This window comes from Aptenodytes forsteri, unplaced genomic scaffold, assembly GCF_000699145.1.
Source record: "Aptenodytes forsteri isolate BGI_AS27 unplaced genomic scaffold, ASM69914v1 Scaffold2, whole genome shotgun sequence".
NCBI lineage: Eukaryota > Metazoa > Chordata > Aves > Sphenisciformes > Spheniscidae > Aptenodytes > Aptenodytes forsteri.
In genome coordinates this window covers 10,903,046-10,925,523 of record NW_008795695.1, presented here as the reverse complement: position 1 = coordinate 10,925,523, position 22,478 = coordinate 10,903,046, and the positions used below count along the sequence as shown (strand labels likewise).

Genomic DNA, 22,478 nt, shown 5'->3' with positions numbered 1-22,478 from the left:
GATTGAGAGCAGCCCTGCTGAGAAGGACTTGGGGGTACTGGTGGATGAAAAATTGGACATGACCTGGCAATGTGCACTTGCAGCCCAGAAGGCCAACCGTATCCTGGGCTGCATCAAAAGCAGCGTGGCCAGCAGGTCGAGGGAGGTGATTCTGCCCCTCCACTCCACTCTGGTGAGACCCCACCTGGAGTACTGTGTCCAGCTCTGGGGTCCCCAGTACAAGAAAGACATGGACCTGTTAAAGGAGGGCCACAAAAATGATCAGAGGGATGGAACACCTCTCCTGTAAATAAAGGCTGAGAGAGTTGGAGCTGTTCAGCCTGGAGAAGAGAAGGCTTCGGGGAGACCTTATTGTGGCCTTTTAATATATAAAAGGGGCTTATAAGAAAGATGTAGAGAGACTTTTTACCAGTGCCTGCACAGGGCTGTGCATATGGGGTATGAGCAGAAGGGGGAGAAATGTGGAGGGGGACAGGCTGGGGCGGGGGTTGATAACAGGAGGATGGAAGATGCATGGTTTGCCTCTTGCTTCCTTCAGAGTGCTAGGAAAGCAGAGGAAGCTGAGGGCACGAGTTGAAAATGGGCACTGGAGACCTCAGCCACAGAAGGAGGTGAATTGTCTCTGAAGAAGAAGGAAGAGTGCTGCCTTTTATCTCGCTTGGGCTCCCAGGTTGGCAAGATCCCACCTGCCTACCTTTGTAAATCCATTCATATCCGTTTGCTTGGACTGACAACATGTTATTGTATCAGCTCAGAAACTTGCTGCCCTGACTTCTGGGCAGGAATAAAATGCTAAATCATGATTTATCCTTGTTCTGGAGAAACTTGCTGGCTCCTGACAAGGTAAGAGCCAGTGCAGTTCTTCTCAGTCACTGATGTGATTATGAGTCTGAGCCAGCCACGGGGACTTTCACGGTCTTGATTTTGAGTGAGGATATCTGGAATCCCAGTCTTGCAGGGAAGTAGAGGGGTGGCAGCATTATGTGAACCCATGAGCGTTGATCCAGCAGCAGGAGGAGGACTTTCTTTTGCCCTGTTAAACACAGTGGCATATTTGCAGTTTGTGTCATTATTCGACTAGTATTTGATCTTCTTTAACCTGAGCCAGGATGCTGTGTTTGCGGATATGCATAGTTTCTTTAAAAAACAGTTCACAGCACAAGGTGGTTGGAGAAGAATCACCTCTCCAAGTGCATGGATGTATGATTTTTAGGTTAAGTATGAACCCTACCATCCACAACTGGTGATACAATGCTGCAGGGACTCTACTTTTTATGAATGTGAAGCCTGAACAGGACTTCCCCCCCCCCCTTTTTTTTTTTTTTTGAGGCTTCTCTGGGTTACTAGTGATAACAAAAGAAGAGGAAGACCCCATTTAAAATATCACCTTTGGTCCTCTTTTATTATGCTAATATTCCCAGGACCTCCACCGGCATCCGGCATTTTTTAAAATTTACATTAATTGCCCCAGATCTTGTTGTGAGTGGACCAAGTGGGCAATAAGCATGGTAAAAGCTCATTGCATGATTAGCAGTTTGTTCTGCAGCTTCAGGCGTGTCAGTACGGTGTGAGGACCCAAAGTAAAAAGATGATGAAGCTCAGCACCTGAAGAAGCTTTTTTATTCTGTGACAACATTTTCCAGTGAAAAGTAATTGTGGGTACACTGCATTAGTATTCATACTCTGACAGGAGTGCCATTGGTCTGTCAGCTTATGGGTACAAGGCACAATGCTAACACAAATTATTAAAGGGGTACTTCTGACCAAAGGGCTCGCAATCACATGGTAGGTGATACAGACCGCTGAGAGAAAAATCTTTTCAGTTCCCATTGACACTGATAGGAGTCCTATTGGTCTTGCTCTTCATCATCAAAATAAATGTGTCGAATTCAAGCAGAAAATCCCACGGTGATAATTCAGGCTGTACTCCACTGTGCACAAAGAAGCATGTTAGCAGAGAAGGCTCTTTGCACTAGATTCAGCAGGGGAACATACAATGTTTTTATTTTCTGACCTGTTTTGAGGAGTTCACAGCTTCCAAGAGAGGCACACGGGAGAGCACACTGAGCTGCATCTGGGGAAGCCCAGAGGTCCCACGACACTCAGCCCCACGCCCTCATTGCAGCGCCCACTCACTGCAGGACATCCCTGCGGTCCCAGTTCAGTACCTGAGAGCAGGATTGATGTGAGCTGGCGTTCTGAGAAATGAGCTGCCCAGATTAGCTAGTGGGAGAACTGGAGGAGGGTGGAAACCCCTCCCTTCTCAGGGCCCGGTGTTAAATTTGAGTTCATAGCCAGGTGCCAAGTTTGCTCTTTTCAAATACAGCCCCAGGCAATGATGCTGATGGTGACGGTGCCCTCCATGCAGTAACTCTCTACTCTGAGGACAACTTGCATATATTGCAGTATGCGGTCGCAGCATAAGACGCATAAGCTGCCCTCAGACAGGTTCCTTGCGCGAGCACAGGACTCCCCTCTCCCCGACGAAAGCCCTTGACCCGCAGAGATGCATCTGTTCTCTCTCTACCTCTCCCTCCGAACAAACCTTGTTCCCTGCCTCCCAGGTTTGCATATCCTACACGGGAGAAAACTTCCACAGCCAACCAAAGCAATCTAGATATAAACTGGGGGCAGAAATGCCTGTGTGCCTCCCCTACTTCTTAGAGTGGACCTGCTGAACTTAATAGCTCTTGAACCTACACACACACAGACACACAGATACATCCTAATCTTGAGTACAACCTGAGCTCTGACATTCTAATTTATGAGCCAGCTTAGTTTGACATATCTTGAGTTCTGGAAATGCAGCGGCAACTTGAGTTTTTTGGAAGGAACTTAGAATAAAGATGACCCTAATATATGTTGTATTTATATTCTCTCATTTATGCTGTCTGATGATACCAGGTTTTAGTTTTGAGGTACCCCTTTGCTGGCAGCCTTTCCAACCTACGGCAATCCTTTAACTTAAAGATGCCCCAAAGCTCAACTTTTACTTAAGCGCACAGCTAAGTAGTGACGCTTCTAAATAGAGAAAATGTTCTAAGCTAATCTATTTTCAAGAGCTGTTATATTCTGAAAATTGACTATTAAAATACCACCTTCTTATTCATCATGTCTACACTCTGTACGTGTTCAATCTTGTCTGCTGGCATATGACTGCAATTTTACTGCCTTTTACTCCCACTTACCTGAAAGACGCAGCAGAGAGAGCATCTGAGCTGGATCCTGAAGCAGAAAGCATCACGGACTTCCAAGGAGTTTCATCTGTGGCAGGGGACTGAAGACAGCTCTTCTCTGCAACACTGAGCAATGCATTATTGGAGAACCATGTGTTGCATATTTGTAACTGGCAATGACACACAACTGCACAGTCTTGCTTCACTTTAAATCCCGCCATTGAAGGCATCTGCTGAGTGAAGTGGCTCTATTAGAAGTCTGGTTAGCTGCAGAATCGCTCCAGAAGAGACAGTAACACAGAGTGTAGTGGAAGGTGACAGCTTATGTTGCTGTATTTTTCAGTCAAAATTTGATTCAAATAAAATCAAACCCAAAAAAATCAAAATGAAAATATGACTGTGCCTTGAAAGGTGTTCCATATTCCATCAGAGCAGAACCACTCTGTTTGGTAGAATATATTTGAATTTTGACTATGACTGCAAAAACTGAAGTTTCCCAGCACTTGAGATCGGTATATTGAAGTGAAACCTATGCCTCTTGCTGGTTTTACACTCTATGAGTTTTTAAAGAGAAGGAACAATTTCACGCTAACTTTGTGGGGAAAAAAAAGCCCTTGTTGCAGCTGAAATCAAGGATGTTGATTTCAAACAGGAAGCTTTCATTTCAGAAAGATGTGTGCCTTTGAATACTGGAAAATAGAAGGGGATCTGGAACATGACCTTAATTACAGAGAACACGCTGTAATTATAGGCTTTGGTTTGCTCCTTGATAGTAGTAGATTTAACAAACATAGCCCTAGACACTGTATGATGTGTGACTGGTCATTCATACATATCAGCTAATTTGCCCGAGTAAAAAATTTAAAATGTAGAAAAAAGGCAGTTTCCACAGGCTTAACGCCCATTAGTATGTCTTTTTAGCTTTATTTTAAGAAGCTAATGGCTGTGGGTAGTTAAGCAACAAAATACCTTTGAAGATCTGGGCCTTAGGGCCTTTGTTACAATCTAACCTTTGTTCCCGTGCAAAAGGAATAAGTCAATGGTTCCAACAAAATCTTATCGCTGTTGGTATCACAAAAATATCAAATATAATTTGGAAAAATTGAGTCTTTTCTTGGGCAGGTTGCATGACATGACTTACTGTACAGTGTGAGTCATCTTCTATCCTTAAAAAAAAACAACACCCAAATATAAGTGTCGATTCTTCAGTCTGGCCAAAGAATTATGAAGGAGGTAATTCACGGATGTGTCCTTAACTTTGGTGTAAAGAAAACCATTCTCAGTTTAAGTCAAATTCCCTAAACCTTTCAAAGCCTGAAGAGTGCTGTGTGTTTTGACTCTCTGATTGCCTCTGTTTTGCAGAAGCCAGAGGATGTGAAAATGTATAGCATTCAGATGTTACTTGGCACTTACCCATGGCAGTTAACTTTTTAATTAAAAGGTAAAAAGACATAATAATTATCAGTTAACAATTTTCAATCTCTGTACAGACAAAGGAATTAATGTGGTTAAAAAGATCCACAACAATTATAACTTGCAGTATGGAGAGATAAGGAAGTTTAAAGTATACTCCTTCCCTTACTTTACTTCAGTGACTTTGGGGAAACTAAGGTTAAGGGCAAATTCGCCGTGCTCAGCATCTCTTTCTGTGCCCTTTGGATTAAACAAACAAAGGAAAAATCAAACTCTCCCAAAATTCTCAGTGGCAACTTACAGAAATAAAGAATTTATTTCCAATACAAGCTGAGAGCATTAGGTGCTGCATATATGTATGTATGTATGTATGTATGTATGCTGTGTACGTCAGGGTGAAATAAGACTTCTAGGAGAGTCTCATTGGCTCTTGACCATTGCACAGGGGTCAGGGTTCAGGGAGCCTTTTCCCGTTTGTGTACTCCCTAAATCGTTATTCAGCTCAGAGAATGAATCTAGAAAGCTCCCAGCTTCAAAAGGGATGAAGTGTATTGCAAAGGTAACATCACTGCCAGCATTAACCGCTGCATGAAGCTCGTGGATCGAAGTCTTCTCTCCTACTCCAGCTGCAGAAAGCTGGTTTGACCAAAAATGAAGGGTAGTGTTACAAGACCCCTTCCACTGTGCACCACCCAGCACTGCTGCCATGACTGCTGCAGCTGCTGGATTTTTTTTTTTTTGGTCTCTATAACAGCATAAAGCTGAAGTTCAGAAGGGTTTCTGTCATGCTTGCTTTTCATCTTTAGACAGAGCAGAGGCTTCAAAACAACCTCTGATCTTTGTGTCATAGCACTTCCAAATTTTGCCAGACATTTTACAGGAAAAAATAAAAAGTCAAGACATTCAAACCCTTTCTTTCCACTTGCCCTAGAAATGTTTTTAGTGCTGTATTGATAGTAGTTACACATAACATATTCCAGTAAAAGGAAGTTAAAGTCTCCAGGTCAAGTGATCCATAATTAGCGGCTGCCAAAATGAGGATACCAATGCAAATGTACCTCATCTCTGCTCTTCCCTCATGCAAATACGTGTTGGTGTTCTTCACTTTCTCAGGGGGCAGGTGCCCGCCTCTGCTGCGCAGGGTGGACCAGGTTAGGGCGCGGATCAAGACCGAGCAGTTAGCTGGAGAGGGAAAACCTTATCAGTGCTAGGACTCACACATAGGAAGGTCAATAAAAAGAAGAAGGGTTTGTCTCTACTGCTAAACATATTTTAAAAATATATTTGTGAATCAATACGTGAAGCTTTGGAGTTCTCAACCTCAGCTTCTGGGGCCTTTTGACCCTCACATACCTGGTTTTTAAATGGAGCTGGTTAGCATCAACATTGTATATAATGTTGGCTGGAGGTAGGAAGCACGATATGGACTTGATACTTCAAGAGGTCCCTTCTGGGCCTATTTCCTACATTTAGTTTATTCTCAAAATGGGATCTGTTCCACTTATCAAGGCAAAGATATTTACTTAAGAGTCAGAAGTTGAGCTAGTCAAAGAAAATGTAAGATCAGCACTTTTTAATTTCTGAGCCGTGAAGCACAACAACAGACTGAGACAGATTGTGTTGGCTTCTAGAAATACCCATTTAGTAACGGGCATGCTCAGAGACCCAAAACCAGGCACTTTAACACAGCCTGTTCTGTGCCACTGAGTTAAATCTCTCCTTTTAGCAATGGTTAGTTTGCTGAGAGGAGTATGAGGCATGGAAAGGAAAGGAGACATAAAGTATGCAAGAAAAAAACAGCTATGCATGTTCAGCATCTAAAGACCTAAGCTGATGAATAGGTATAGCTAATTTGGCTGAATCTTTTTTAATGAAATTATTTGCATTTTTTCTGTTAGGAAATTATAAAATGCAGATGGAAATAAAAGCAACTCCTAGCTGACTGATGGGAACGGATGACTCCTCACTAAAAGCATCTCACTTTTAACAGAGAAGAAATGCTTAGTTCTGTTTCCTTCATCTTTCTTCTACAATGTCTGTGTTACCAATAATAACACCTCATTTAGCCATTTCCTATGGGCTAATGGTGGCATTAGTTTAATGGTTGGTGACTTTTCCGAGGGCCCTGTCCACCTTCTATCCTTGCTGGAAAGTGCTCTCTCTCTGACCGAGTATCTTTAATTGAGGTGTTATTAAGTAAAGGTTCTTGTAAAGGTCAACATAACTCTAAAATAGATTCATGAACACAGAAGAGACATGGTTCTCTGTTCTGACTCACTGCAGTGCCATTTTATTCAGCACAGAGTTTTTCTTGGTGGTATTTCCAAAGCACCGTCAGAAGGTGAGCTTGGAGGGGCTGGGCTCTTGGGGATCTCTCTGCGGACTGTGAAAGGGCAAGTTTCCCCTGAGGGAATTTCAGGACATCACTGACCACCCTGATTTTTGTCCTGGCAGAGCGTCTCCTCGTTCCCCCCCCCCCCCCCCTTTAATTTTTTAGTTAGATGAGGGAAAGGAAGGCACCCTAAGCCATTTTTTAGCCATTGTGGATACACCCCTAAGGACTGACATGGAAACCCTTCCCCTAAAAGATGACAATCTTCTGTGGATGGCAATGGGGGAGGGTTAGAAAAAGACCAAGCCACGGGATCCCCCAGTTCCAACCTCACAGTCTGTGTGTCTGGCACTGTGCAGCTTTTACAAATTTTTCTTCTTATCCTCCCTCTTTAAAATGCAAGCTAGGTCACATGTAGCTTGTTTAACACTTGCTGCTGCACAGAAATTAAAAATAGCTGCATCGTGTTACTTAGGACTAGGAAAAAAGCACAGTTAGTTTTTATGCATTCTTGTGTAGTTGGTTTGTCCCTGTGCAGCTCTAGTGCAATGAAGCGTGGAGGGGTCTAGCATTTAACCTGGTACGCTATGGTTTTACTGACACAAAAGTCCAGTACCTCCTCAAATGATCAGAAATAAAATCATTTTGAGACAATTAGAAGCAGTTCAGGCACTACAGTGGACTTGGCAGCATGATGAAGTACTGGCTATGGCCCTAATGGGCTAGCTCTGGTCTCAGCTGCAAAATTCAGTAGTTGTCCTGGATTTACATTTTTTCAGGCATTTTGTTTTTATGAATAATAAGTAGGTTCATTTATATAAATTACTCAAAGGAGTTCGTGAAGGTCAGTGGAATCTAATCACAGGTTCTTTTAAATATTTAGTTTATCATCTCTTTGTATTTAAAGTTTCAGCAACAGAAACTTTAATGATGTTATGCAACAGATGAGTTCACCTGATATTGAGGAAGGGAAGGGTATTAAATAACATACCTCTTATCCAGGAAAGGCCAAAAACTTGCTAGCTTCTTTTACAGAGGACGTTGTCATTTTGGTGAGCATTTATCTACCTTGTTTTATGTTTCAAACAGATTCATAGAATCAAAGAATAATCTAGGTCAAAAGGGATCTCTGGAGGTCATCAGGTTCTCCAGCTCAGCGCAGGGCCAACATCAGTGAGATCCTTATGTTGCCCCAGGAACAGCTATGAAATACAGCCCACATAAGGAAACGTGGTGCAACCATTTGATATAAATTTCTGGACACCACGTGCAAGGGTTTCTGACCTAGAGCCTGGAGATTTTGTGTGTGTGTGTTATCTTTGTCAATGATGCATTCTTATCTTTCCAGGTGGCGTGGAATTAGATAAGCAAAAATATTTTTATACAAATTTTGGATGAGTAAATAGGGCTTCCATGTATACAATAAACTCACTGTAGTTCCTAGCTCTAGCACATTTTCTGTCCTTGCAGGAACATTTCGGCAGTCCTAATGCACGCTATCAGGGTTCCCGCTGCCATCCGGTCACAAGTCGTTCCTTGGGTGGAGAAGTAGCCTGTGCAGTTACTTGGTTGGGGAGTTATATCAGAACATGGCTGTGCCAGTCTCCCCCTGCACATGCCTCTTAGTGGTGCATCTCTAGAGGCCGCAGCACTTGGTGGGTTTTGACGTATGCCCAAGTTTTATGGGAGGCAGAAACCTTCAAATCGAGGGCCTGAGGGCAAGGGCTGCCTAATGCTGGACCTCTCTTACCCTGGTGCGGGAGGAAAACCCTGCCGGTCCCGCACTAGTCTGTACAGGTGCCTCAGGACCTTTAATGAATTCTGAAGCTTTACTTGTTCTTGAGAGCTCAATTTGATGAGGCACTGATCAGGGCGAGGACTGAGAAGTAGGTGAAAGCATATTTTATACATATCCTCAGGCTCTTGGGTGATACCCACTAATACCTCATTAAGCAGGATGGTTAATTACACTCTCAGTTCTGCATCTGTAAACAGTTTGCTACTTATCTGCTTAGACCACATTTAAATTCAGTATTAAAAAGCAGTGACAAAATACTATCGCTAACCTATGCACCATATATCAGCAATATATGGGGTTCAGTGGGAAAAGGCAATTATGATTAGTATAAAACTGGAAAACAAGTAATGCACAATTTGACTCTTGGGAGAGCTGTTAGCAGAATAGGCCAGTATCTTGTCTCAGTCACTCCAGAGGATCTTCAGTGTAGTGTCTTTAAACAAAATCATTTCAAATGGATGAGGTTTGGTTTACAACAGCAGAGGAGACAAGAGAGTCAGCTTCTTTCTGCTTTCTGCTGCTGAAATGTGCCTTCATTTATGAGGTTTGGTTTACAACAGCAGAGGAGACATGAGAGTCAGCTTTCTGCTTTCTGCTGCTGAAATGTGCTTCTCCCTCCCTGTCCCTGTTCTCCTTCCTCTCTCACTGCTGCAAAAGAGGGGGAACTATTTTGGACGGTGACCAAGAGCATTGCCAGCATATGTTTCTTGCTAGTTTCAATTAATACCATGCAAAAAGATGTAGGTTTGGTTTACAACAGCAGAGGAGACATGAGAGTCAGCTTTCTGCTTTCTGCTGCTGAAATGTGCTTCTCCCTCCCTGTCCCTGTTCTCCTTCCTCTCTCACTGCTGCAAAAGAGGGGGAACTATTTTGGACGGTGACCAAGAGCATTGCCAGCATATGTTTCTTGCTAGTTTCAATTAATACCATGCAAAAAGATGTGCAAGCACATAAACATCCCAACTCAAGTCCATTTCCATATTAGATGTTTATTCCCCTTGTTCCATTATACAAATATCTAATTTAAAGGAGGACACGACTGATGCCTAGAGAACAAAGTAACCATTATGTCCTTTGGAGTTTTCACGTTATAAATTATCTTGGCCATAAAGTACATTAAAAAATGTACCTGGCTATTGAGAATTGCCATGTTCTGCGCACTGAAATGCCAATTCTAACCCAGGGGAAGGAATCATTAATTGGGTAATGAAATTGAAAGCATGATAATAGCTTTATTACTTAAATTGTTGATTATGCCAACTGACCTTTTAGTTAGATCTTTAAGCCTTCATAAAGTCCTCTTGCTCCTTGACAGGAAAAAAACAACCACCCTGTGCTAGCAATTATATTCATTTGACAGCTGTGTTTGCGAAGCAGAAAACACGGCAAAAGGAGCAAACTGAGTTCAATGAACTCTCACCTATGAGGTCTCCAGCATAACATCAACTCAGGCAGCGTAAGCTGAATACTCTGCACTGTGCACCTGCGGTAGGAAAAACAGTATAGTTACGGCCCAGCACTTACATGTAAATTGTTGGAAATACAGGCCATTTAGTTGATGTTTTGAATTAACTTTGCCAATGCCTCACAAGTGTGTCTGAAGGCAGTGCTTCCCTGGAAGACAAACACACAGAAAATGAGAGATGGTGTGCACTGTCACTCACTTGCCCGCTGCGAACTTTTCTCATTAAGCAGCTACAAAGGGCACAAAGGACATAGGTGCCTGCTAAGCAAATCTTACGAATGTTACCATAGCTCGTGGCTCTTCTTACAGTTTCCATTTCAGAGCACCGTCAATGTCTTCATAATCATCTGACATTAATTGTATCTACCTGAGCCCTATCAAAAGGGATTTGCAGTTGAAATTAAGGAAACTAAGGCTTTGCAAATTATTAGCTATGAAGCTGCTGAATGTAGCAATATAGCAAGAGAAGAAAGAAAACCTCCCTGCTTTGGTGGATGATCTTACCAATATGCATTAGAAAGTCTTCATTAATTATTTCTGATTGGGTTCATTGCAATAATTAAATCGCATCTGCAATGCAGGGCAAAATTTGTCAGCAGTCTGGCCATTGAGGGTAAAGGGATATAGATTTCCTTCCTTATTATTTCTGCCGTGCCATGTGGCTGCTCATGGAGCTTCACGGCCAGCTGAGGAGTCAAGGCACCTGCTCTGAGGCATTTGGGGTCCTGATTAAACACGTAAAGCTATGAGGGCAGAGGGGGAGAAAAGAAGCATCTGCAAAGAAGGGGAAAAAGAAAACTTTTCTGGAGAGAAATAAAACATTATTTGCAGTAGTGCAGCTTAGGTATGCATAGTTCAGACGTGACTTTGTTGCAGCTGCTCAGCAGGAAAGCACTTGCACCAAAAAGGTTTCTGGACACAGAGCAAATTTTCTTTAGGCATCTGCTTAGGGGCAATACCACAGTGTGACAGGAGTGAGTGGCTCTGGCCTTCCTGCACTGATGCGCACAGATTAATAAAGACAAATGGCTTGTCTCGCTCTTCCCTGTACGACCACGTGGTCAGCTGTTTGTGCTCCCATGTTATGTGACAAAGTGAGCAGCTGCCCAGCTTCTCCATTTGGGTAAAGGCTGCTCCCACCTGTGTCCTGGGAGTGATGTAGGGCAGCGGCAGTGCTGTGGTCATTGCAGAAAGACCCCCTGCGGCAGGACCACCCAAGGGCGATGCTGTGCCTCGCTGCCTTGTGGTGGGACTGCGCTTAAATCTGGAAGTAACTCTGTTCCTAACTGGGTGGATGGAGGCTCCTTGTTGTAATGTGCAACCAGTGGGAAACTACAGAAGGCATCCTAGCCACCTAGTTTGTGGCGTCTGTAAAAACAACTTTTATATCTGCCCTCAAAATAATCTTTCTTACAACCTGAGGAATCCCTACAGCTGTCTGCCAGGAAACTGAGGACTTCAATGCAGCTCAGAAAGGGCCTGGCAGCAGCACACGGTGTCAGGAGCTGCAGCGTGGGGCTGCTGCACCAGGCAGGCACGCCATGAGCTGCCGGGGACAGCGGGGCAGGCAGGGGCCAGGTCCTCACAACGAGGGGCACAGTCCCATGGGACCCAGGGAAAAAGAGCAGAGCACCTCCAGCAGCTGTCACCAGGTCAGCCAAAAGTCCAAATGACCGCACAGGTCCGTAGAGGCAGGCTGGTTCTGGGTCCAGCCAGCAAGTGAAGCCGGGGCAGTGCCAGCGAGGTACAAGGACTGGGCAGCACGCCTGCCTGCGAGGCGGGTACTGCAGCTCCCAAGCCAGGGAGCACGGGGTGCATGAGCAGAGGCCCCCGATGAGGCTTCTCATGGCTCTTTCTCACAACTCAGCTGTTTTCACAGAAGCGTGATTGACGGTTACACAGCATCACCCTGTTAGAGCAGACCACAAACACAGGCAGCTAAGCCCTTAGATGTGTGGGGCGGAAGAGGCTGCAGAGGAGGATTGCAGAGAAAGATGGCTACAGAGTCTATTGACATATCCAGGGCACTGACAAGCTTCTTATGAATGTTACCAAACGGCATATGAAAGCGAAGTTATTTCATTAGATGTCCCAAGATCTCAGCTATTAGGTATCAGCTCAGAGCAGTGGAAATATATGCGTGCTACCCCAGCCTCCTCCTCCTTTACCTTGTACTTTCCAGCCCTTGCACCTCCCAATGTTCCATCGTCTTTAGTACATCCATCTTGTAAACACATTTAATACACACAGCTAATCTTTATACATTGGGAAAAAATTGTGGAATATGGAAGCCTTGGAAGGAGTATGTTTATTTGTAACTCTAGATAGCCCTACCCAATAAGAAAGGTCTTTTAACTTTAAAATAGACTTACCCCACTGAAATCAGCAAAGATTTTGCATGAACAAAGTGAACAGAACCTTGACTTGTGATTTAATACAAAATTTCCTCAAAATTGGTTGTACAACACAATATAGAATGTCACAATTCTTTTCAGGATCTTAAGCTGAAAGGTAATCGATAATTAGGTCTTATGTTCGCATTGCTGATATTTCAGTAGATTATACTCAGGTGATGTTTCTTCACCAAAACACTATGACACTGTGCCACAGGAGCACAGTGCCATAGTAAAACCTTGCCTCATGCTTTTAAGCATTGCACGATTAAGCTATAGCCCCAGTATGACAGAATCCATGATGTAACCATCATATATAATTTTAGGGCAAAAAGGGTTAATTTTATTTTAACCTGTTTTGCAGTTACAGCTATCCTTCAAACTATATTGTTCCATTCTACTCGGGGAGCAGCACACTGCCCCGCCACTGGATGTGAGGACTCCTGGTGATCAGCAGTCCCATCCTTGTCACTCCTCTGTGTTTGCCCCCTGCTCTGGCTATGGATAAAAGGAATAGCGGAAAGTAACTGTTCCTCTGCCAGCTTGGATGCCTCCCCGATGAATTTTGACGGCTCAGCATAGACACTGCATCTCTCTCTGTCCTCTTTGAGTTGTTCATTTCACAAATGGAGGCTATAAAGCAGTGATCAAATTTAAAGTCTTTTCTGAGCTCAGGCTGAGGTATCGCCTCCTCACAGGCAGCATCAAAGGGCTTGGCTGATAATGTCGATCTTAATGAGGATGTCTTTAGAGGATCAGAGAGCAGCCTTGCAAATTTCCAAGACACAGATCTCCACAAAAATGGCTGCTAAATTTGCTTGTATTTTAACAGAACAGTCTCTGTTTTGAATGGTTTGAGTGTGTCTGACTGCTCTACGCTGAAAAATAATGCAATCCAGAGTACATAAGGCTAATTTTCAAGCAGGAATTGCTGCCCCACCACTCTTTCGGTGTGGACCAGCAACCATCATGAAGATTACTGGCTTCTGTGTAGGTGCTGCAACATGCAAGAGAAGTGCTGAGACAAACCTAAAGGGCACAGTGTTCATCTTAACAAATTGTATGGCTTTGTAGTAAAACTAAAGAAATGTGTTGCCTCATCAAGGGGGATTCGTTGCCTGTCCTTTGGAAGGATAGTAGGGTAACATCTAAATGAAACTGTGTCTCTCAAGAGTGGTACGGAACAGTCCCAGCATCTGGCAGCTCGTAGCACCTTGTGAATCCTTACTCCGCTGGGAAAGAAAAACACAGTCTGCCACCATTTCTGAAAGACTGTCAGCCATGGGCCAGGAGGTCTGACCCACGAGTCTCCCTTCATCCTTTCACAGTAGGTCTAAAATGGGTGGTAGCAACACTGGTGTTTGCAGCAGAGAGACCCAGGGTGCATGAACACATGGTCCAAGTGAGCGGAGCTGAGACCACAGCATCAGTATCTGACTGGAAAGTCATTGGGACTAAGGGGATCAATAGCACAGATGAGACGGTCCAAGGTCAGAGCAGCCCCTGGGCTTTTTGTGATGGGAAGCTAATGAGTTGGAGGCAGAGCTGAGATGGATCTGGTTGGCTTCTCTAATAAAAACATCTCAGTATTGTTTTCCCTGGATGTTGGCATTCTTTCCCCAAAACAAAAACAAACAGAGTGTTTTGCTGGAACATGATTTAAAAAAAAGCACTTCGTGTAAGCCTCATTTGAGGGAGCGATCATACCACAGTAGAAAATAAACAATATAAATAACATCTGTGTGACGTGAGTTCTGCTATGAGAGCTAATGCCAAATGACACTGGAAGCTTCCAGACATTAATTCTCTGAGCTGAAAAGGAATAGCCTATTGCAATATTCCTCTGAGCCAGCAAATACCCATATTCATTTAAATAACTATCTGTGCTAATCTAGCATAAATAATCCATGATTTCTAGGATAATGTAAAGGAGTTGTTACCAACCTGCATCTCCCAAAGAACAGAGAGCAGGGTCAGGAACGGGTAAGAGAAAACTGAATTCCACAGGGCAGAAGGTCAGGAACCTCATTCAGAGCTACAGACTGCAGCAGCGCAGGGCGCTCCTATCAAATCCCACCTTCACAACACAGCTAACTTTTCCACTGGCTGAGGAGGTTTGGGGCAGACATGTTAGTGTGGACCTGACCTGGCTTCTCTTTCTTTCTCCAATTTTTCCCAACAGCAGTTCAGGAAGGTCAGCTGAGATTTGCATAGCGTCCTCCTGAAGTCCCTGAAGTCCCTCCTGAAGTGGGTGGGATGATGGAAATACACAGCCATCAGTGTGTGTGCATAGGCCGGAAAAAGTTTGCAGGTAGAGGTAGTATGTTTTATTGGATCAGCTGGTATTGCTGGAAATATTATGCAAACTTTCAGGTATGCAAGCCCGTATTCAGGTCTGAAATAGAAGCAGCAATTTTCAGAGCTAAATACAAGCTGAGAACAAATGCTCGGATGTTAATTAAGTATGTATCAATTAGGCTTTTTTTTAAAGAAAAGATATTGGGTAGAAGAAAGGTAAAGAGGGAGGAAAGTGAGAGACAGAGAAAGTTAAAGTTAAATGAAGCTGCTTGTCACCTAGGGGGAAGAAGAGACAGGTAGTTTATAGCCTGGGGAACAAGAGTTGATCGTGGTGAGTAGGAGGAGAGTCTAATCATGAAAGTCACATCTACTGAGAGCGTGCTCCTCCATATCAAGTGGCTTTATGAATTTCAATTCTCAGCCTCATCTTTAGAAGGGGTTTTGGAGGCTGCTCGGAAAAAGAGTACTAAGATGCCAAAGGTGTTTTGGGAGCAGTGTTTTCCTATTGGCAGCTAGGGGTTTTTTTTATTATAGCTTGACCATATGAGACCATTTTGGTCCATACTGATTGCTTAATTTTACTTACACAGTTACCATGAGGCCACTGGATTAATTTTATTGTATTTCTGGGAATGTGGGTATGGGATTTAGAGAAATTCAGGGAGGGAGAGTTGGGGGTGGGACCCATTTTAGATGGGTAAGATCTATTTGGGTGGATAGGGAAGGGTAATAAGATGAGTTATCTGCAACACTTTGAGGGACCATCCTCTGGTTTTCCAGGAGGTTCTGCTGGCGAAGCTTGTAGGATGCTGTGTCCTTCCTGCCTCATGCAGGATCCTTTTGGGGAAAGAGACAGTGAGGCCAGTAACCAAAGAGTTCCCATCTCCATCACTGGGAGGCCCAAATGCTTGAGAATGGTGTATTTTAGGTTAGCAGCACCACATATTATACATTCGACCAAATAAATATTGAAAATAGAAGCTCTATTCAACCAGATCAGTAAGAAACCAAATGTTTAGTCAATATTGCGAGTACCCTTCACTAAGAGTTCATCTGTTGATTCTGCTCAGCCCACACAAACATGAGGTGCTTTTTATTGTAAAAAGAAACCTCCACAGGAAGCCAGTGTTATTTTTAAGTGGCTTTGTATGAAAGGTAGCCTGAATTTTCTGTGAAATATACAACTGGTGAGACAACTTTAGGAAACCTTACTGTAGAATGAAATACTGGTTATCGCCAATGCATTTTTTCCCGCATATACATGTATGGAATTCAAATAGGAACATTTTGTAAGGAAACGTGGAAGGGTTTTATATTATCAAACCTGTGAGCAGTAAAAAACTAGATACTTCTAGATTACTAAAACGTCCCTCAAGTCATAATTGTAAATCAATATGCATGTGTACAAAAGATTGGTGTCTCCATAAAGTGCCTGAAATTCAATATTTTTAGTCTACTGTGTCTTCTGAAAGTGCCTGCATATTTTATATTCCCCGTGTGCTAAAAATTGTCTCTGTATTTTATGTATTGTTGTTTGTGGAGCTCTATTTGCAAACACAAGTAACAGCCAGTACTGGAGATGACAGGCAGGCTGTATAACATGTCTGAAGAAAACAAGTCTGGAAGCATACAAATGCCCCCAACTATAAATTTCAAAGACACCGTAAAAATTTTTAATCTCATGCTAATGCTGTTAAGAGTATACCATAGCTGTGTGGAATGCATTCTTGTAGCTGGCAGGAAGGAAAATAGCTCCAGACTCTGGTTAATGCGCACGTTTCTACGGTTGTGGTACCTATTTGTGCAAAAAACCTTCGTTTTTTTGAGTCAGTGGGATGCGCGGGCAGTGGGGTGTAATTCTTATTGCTGCTGTGTGCCATCCGCTGGCAATCATCTGCTGGCAAGTGGTCCCCGAGCTAAGTGTGGCACGCTGGAGCACTTTCCAGCTCCCAGGCAAGACACACAGCTGGAGGGTGACCTGGCCGCACACCCTGACGTCTGACTGCAACAGCTTGGAGCTGTCAGCAGGGAAGGGTGCTCCCACACGGTTCCCAGATTAGGGGTCTCACATCAGCTCATTCATTCAACAGCAGTGCCGGGAGGTGCTTTTGCCCAACCACAGCCTGAAAACCAATTTGGGAAGCACTGCTGGTGTCCTCTGAAAAGCCTCAAGCACCAGGTAGCACAGCGTGGAAATCTCGGCGGGAACTCCCCAGCATGGAAGGTGCCGTATTGCTGACACAGGAGTCCGTCTGTCTTTTGGCTCAGAGCATGTGTCCTCTTGCCCGTGGCCTCAACACAACAATGTTTTTGATTAATGTGGAAGGTTATAGGTTAATTAGAGAAAAGGTTTTCTTCAGTTCTAGGTTGGCTCTTTTAATATGATACCAAATAACATCGAAGCCAAGCTTGAAATCAAAGGCTGTGAGATAAACAACATAGTATAGTTTGATGCCTTTTCAAAATACATTCTAATGAATCAACGTTTTCTGCTGGGAAACTACTGCCTCCGTGCAGTTTTCATTTTTGTACTGCAGGGTTACTTTTCTGACAACCAGAAGGCTTGCTAACCACGCACGTGCACAGAAAGCCAAAGGTCTGTGGTTTTTATCCCCGAGTCACAGGCTGGTGTTACCCTGGGCCTCTCTCTCTCATGCAATGGACATTCCTCTAATAAACTGGATTTTTGTTCGTGTTTAGGTTGCATTAAGCTACAGTAGTAACCAGGAGATGTCCGCAATAGCAATACTTGTATCAGAATAAGGTAGACGTTTCTCTCAGTGCATGGTTATTTCAAGGAAAAAACACAGGTATTCCACAATGTAAATTGCTTATATTTTCTCTGTATAACACTATAGCTATTTACATACCATGCTGCTGGTGCAATTGCATTCAATGGGAATGCGTGTCAGAGCTCCTCCCTAACCAAACAAGACAGAAAGAGTGTAGATGGTCAGAACCTGAAACAGCTTTGTATACAATTGCACACGGCAGACAGTGAATTGGTCTCGGCACTTGTTCTGACAGAGTGACTGAAAACGCGAGTAGCTGTGCAAAATCTGTCACAACTTAATGAGATGCCAAATGCTAAACATGCAAAACAACTTCTTTTTCCTGAGACCAGCTTTCAAATTTCTTATTTTTGTTGCACAGATTATCACTGAAAGTAATCCTCTGTAGCGGCTTCTTTCAGCACTCAAAGAGCACCTGCATTGGTTCATACAAAAGATTAACATGCAAAACACTGAATAATTCGGAATGCTTTGAGTGGGTAGAAAGACGAGTACACTGAAAATAACTTGTTTTTCTGGAAGAAGTTTGCCTTTTTGTAAAAAACTAGTAAGCTTGAACTTTTTATTATGAAATACAAAATTTCAGACAAAACATTTCAGCTAGAATTCATAATTTTTAGATTTGGAAGGCACATACAGGGTCCATGTGCCAGATCTGCTCTACTGACAAGGTTGCCTAGCTAAAGTGCATTCCCCATGGTCATTATCAACTCTATCCCTGATGAAACAACAGGGTCCAGCATGAATACCAGCAGCCACCATTTGCTGTGACCCAAGTCATTTGGCTGCCAAACTCAGCCCCCGAGTAGAACAGAGACATAAAGCATTCAAGTAACAACTCTTAAAAGTCAGGAGTTTCTTAAAAGTCAGGAGTCTCAAATCCACATTTTTCAGCTTAAGATTTTTGCATTTCAATCAAAATAGGATTTTTTTGGCACATGGGTGATTGGTTTTTATTTAAAACTGGAACATCGGGTTTAAGACAAATACCTTTAACAAAAGAATGTATTGAAATGAAACAAAGTCATTTCTGATCCAAAGATAGTTTTGTTAGAAATTTTGAAACAGCCCTCATGAAAACTTCCCTTGATTTTATTACAGAGCAGAAACTGGAAAATGTTGTTGGTCTATAAGCTCAAGATGATTAGCTGTACATAAAGTACATTTAAAAACCAGTAGATATGATATTAAACAGTATTATTACTAACAAGTTCTTCTGAACTAAAGGGTCCATGTGCCAGATCTGCTCTACTGACAAGGTTGCCTAGCTAAAGTGCATTCCCCATGGTCATTATCAACTCTATCCCTGATGAAACAACAGGGTCCAGCATGAATACCAGCAGCCACCATTTGCTGTGACCCAAGTCATTTGGCTGCCAAACTCAGCCCCCGAGTAGAACAGAGACATAAAGCATTCAAGTAACAACTCTTAAAAGTCAGGAGTTTCTTAAAAGTCAGGAGTCTCAAATCCACATTTTTCAGCTTAAGATTTTTGCATTTCAATCAAAATAGGATTTTTTTGGCACATGGGTGATTGGTTTTTATTTAAAACTGGAACATCGGGTTTAAGACAAATACCTTTAACAAAAGAATGTATTGAAATGAAACAAAGTCATTTCTGATCCAAAGATAGTTTTGTTAGAAATTTTGAAACAGCCCTCATGAAAACTTCCCTTGATTTTATTACAGAGCAGAAATTGGAAAATGTTGTTGGTCTATAAGCTCAAGATGATTAGCTGTACATAAAGTACATTTAAAAACCAGTAGATATTGTATTAAACAGTATTATTACTAACAAGTTCTTCTGAACTAATAGATCTCTTGCAGTTCCAGTCCTTGATCGTGCTGTGGATGACCTAACATTTCTGTCTGATAGGAGTTTTGCTGATTTCCTTGGGACCCAAAGCACGGATTCTTGTTCTTGTAGAGTCCCATCAGATTCATTGTCTCTGAAGTTAAGGGTGTCATTTATGTCCATTATTTTGCTGAGATATCATATGCTACATCATAAAGGTTGCAATTTTATTTCATTACATGAGGAAAAAAAGAAAAATAACTTATAGCTTAAACTGAGAGAACCAGTGTTAACTCTTCTCTGTTGCAGGAAGCCATCCAAACGTGTAAAATGCAACTGATAAGAGAAATTTCCTGGAGAAGTACATCCTAAACAAGTGTCAATTTTCTAATTTTCTTTGGGCTGGTCAGATAATCAATATGCATTTGAGGTCGCACCTATGGGAGAGTAAAAGCAGTTATAGAACTAAAAGAAATGCTAGAAAAGCAATCCCACAAGGGTCCTCAGGAGGTTAACTGCCAACCTCTCACCCCAAAGCATTATACCAAAATGAAATTTATCGTCAGCAACCCACTCAAAATCTAAATACAAAGGAAAAGGATGAACAGCAGAACAAAACAAAAGCTTCACATGCAACACTGATGGCAGTTCTGGGAATTCATTGACTGGTCTTATGCTGTCTGAGAACTTCTTGTGGACTCTGCAGTTTGTATTCTTTGAAGCAAAACATGATGTTGGGTGTTTCTCCTCTGGCTCTCTTAAAGAAACTACCCATCAAGCTGTAAAAAAACTTAATATCTGACATTGCTTTCCAGATACATTAGAAATTGCAAAAATAAGCACGCCAGTATTTCATGTATCCGAAAGACCGCTCTCAACATCTCAGTGTTTATTCAAGGCAGGCTTTTTTTAAAGTTCCCATGACTGGCATCATTCCACTTCCACCGACAGCAGCCTGGTTTCAAACTGAGCCCCGTGGGATCAGTTCAGGGGAAATGCTCAGCAGTTTTGAAAACCCTATCCTCATTTGAAATCAGTGCAGTGGATTTCCAGTCCTAATTACTTATGTGCTTTTACAAAATATCATTGCGGAGGAAAAGACAATGAAAAATTCATTCTCAAGTGCATCCAAGAAACATACATTTTGGATATTTAAATGTAGTAGTGAGACCTCACATAGATAATTACAAAGTAGCTCTAAGGAATGAAAATGTCTTCCAAAGTTATAAACATGTATCTTCACATAGCTTCCTAAATGAAACGCTACAGTCGAATGGTTTGCTGCGGCCAGCCCCAGGGTCGGTTTTATCTACCTCCAAGCAGATGTTACCTGCTGGCCACTGTTCCTTGCAACTTCCCCACCTGGTCTCAAGCCCTTGGAAATCAATGGAAATTTCACTGTTCTTCGCAGTGGAATTTTTTATCAAGCCCAAGCTGGTTCCTAACTATTGACCAATCTTCTTGTGGTTTGTTTCTGGGGCATTAATCATGTACAGTCTGTATTGCCTTGGTATTCTTCCAGTATTAAACATCTTAAATAATGCATTTGGTACATATACATTATTGAATAAGCCATAGAGGAAAATGTTAGATAACAAATGTGGACAACATGTCTCTGGTATTTAATGAGTCCCAGCACTTCAAGGAAAACCATGGGATAAATATAACTATCCTAGAAACATTTCATAAGACAGCTGCCTTCTGTTTTAAACACAACTCTCTTTCTCCCCCCCCCCCCCCATCCCTTTTTGTTGCTAGAACATACTGCTGTTTTCTAAATTTACCCTTCTTTACTGTTTATTTTTGCAGAGAGGAGAGGTGCTCTGGGAAGTAACAGGATTGCCTGTCTCTGCTCAAGAGAGCTTTTCCAAGATCTCTCTGCTGCACTTAATTTCTTGCAGTTCAGCCCAAATACCTTACTGGTGCTCAACAGAGACATCACTCGTTCATTCCTAGAGCACGTCAGAAGTTTCCTCTGGTCTGTGTTACCCTGGAGATTAATACATGATGAAATTTGCTCCATTTATGGCAAAACAGTTATTTGGCATTTCCTGATCATTCAATTACAGGTCTGTTATGGCAGGCTTTCTCACTAGGACAGAGGTTTTGAGAAGCTCTCTACTACTGCTCCCCCCAAAAATAACAAATTTACAAGTAGAATGGAAAAAAAAACATCCGAAAAAAGCTGAAGGCAAGCGTTATGTTTGTGGAAAGCAAGTATTCCCAGATACTGTGGACTGTCCTTTGAGTATAAAGTATGCTGAACTAGTTAGCACACTGAGTAACCAGAAAGTTTCAGAGGGGGTCCAAGAGCACCTCACTGAACACGGCCTCTGAAACTTCCTGAAATAGGTCATTATTTGAATCCCATGTTTAGCAAAATACTGGGGTGGGAATATTTCCCAGAACTTGTTGCACAAAAATACCGTATTGCATCATTTAGATTTACTAAAGGAAAAAAGACATTAATCAGAAAGTTCATCAAGTAATGTTGTCGAAAGAGGCAGTGTTTATGGCCATTAGTAGGCAATACTGCAGAAGATTTTGGTTTGCATGTGATTTTGAATAGGGGGGAGGCAGAGGACTTGCACCAGCTGGATCTAGACTGCCCTCTTCTTCCCTGACAGCACTGGGGAAAATGTAACCCAAGCATGCCTATTTTGCTTTAAAAATCTCATCTGCAAGAATAACCCGTCCAGCCCCTGCCTTGTCATGCCATTTCTCCTCACCACCAAAGGACAAACCGAGCAGCAAGTTTGTTCCTGGGGTGGGGACTGTGCCTGTGATGGTTCGCCTCTGCCCTGCTGCGTCTTTCATAGAATCATAGAATCGTCAAATGGTTTGGGTTGGAAGGGACCTTAAAGATGACCTAGTTCCAAACTCCCTGCCATGGGCAGGGACACCTTCCACTAGACCAGGTTGCTCAAAGCCCCGTCCAACCTGGCCTTGAACACTTCCAGGGATGGGGCGTCCACAACTTCTCTGGGCAACCTGTTCCAGTGCCTCACCACCCTCA

The 22,478-nt window shown here is 42.7% G+C and overlaps 1 protein-coding gene across 1 annotated transcript in view; it reads right to left on the bottom strand.

The window, feature by feature from the left end:
* Positions 1-22,478, bottom strand: part of PCP4 (Purkinje cell protein 4) — an 80,783-nt gene that overhangs the window by 57,580 nt on the left and 725 nt on the right. The window lies entirely within an intron of this gene.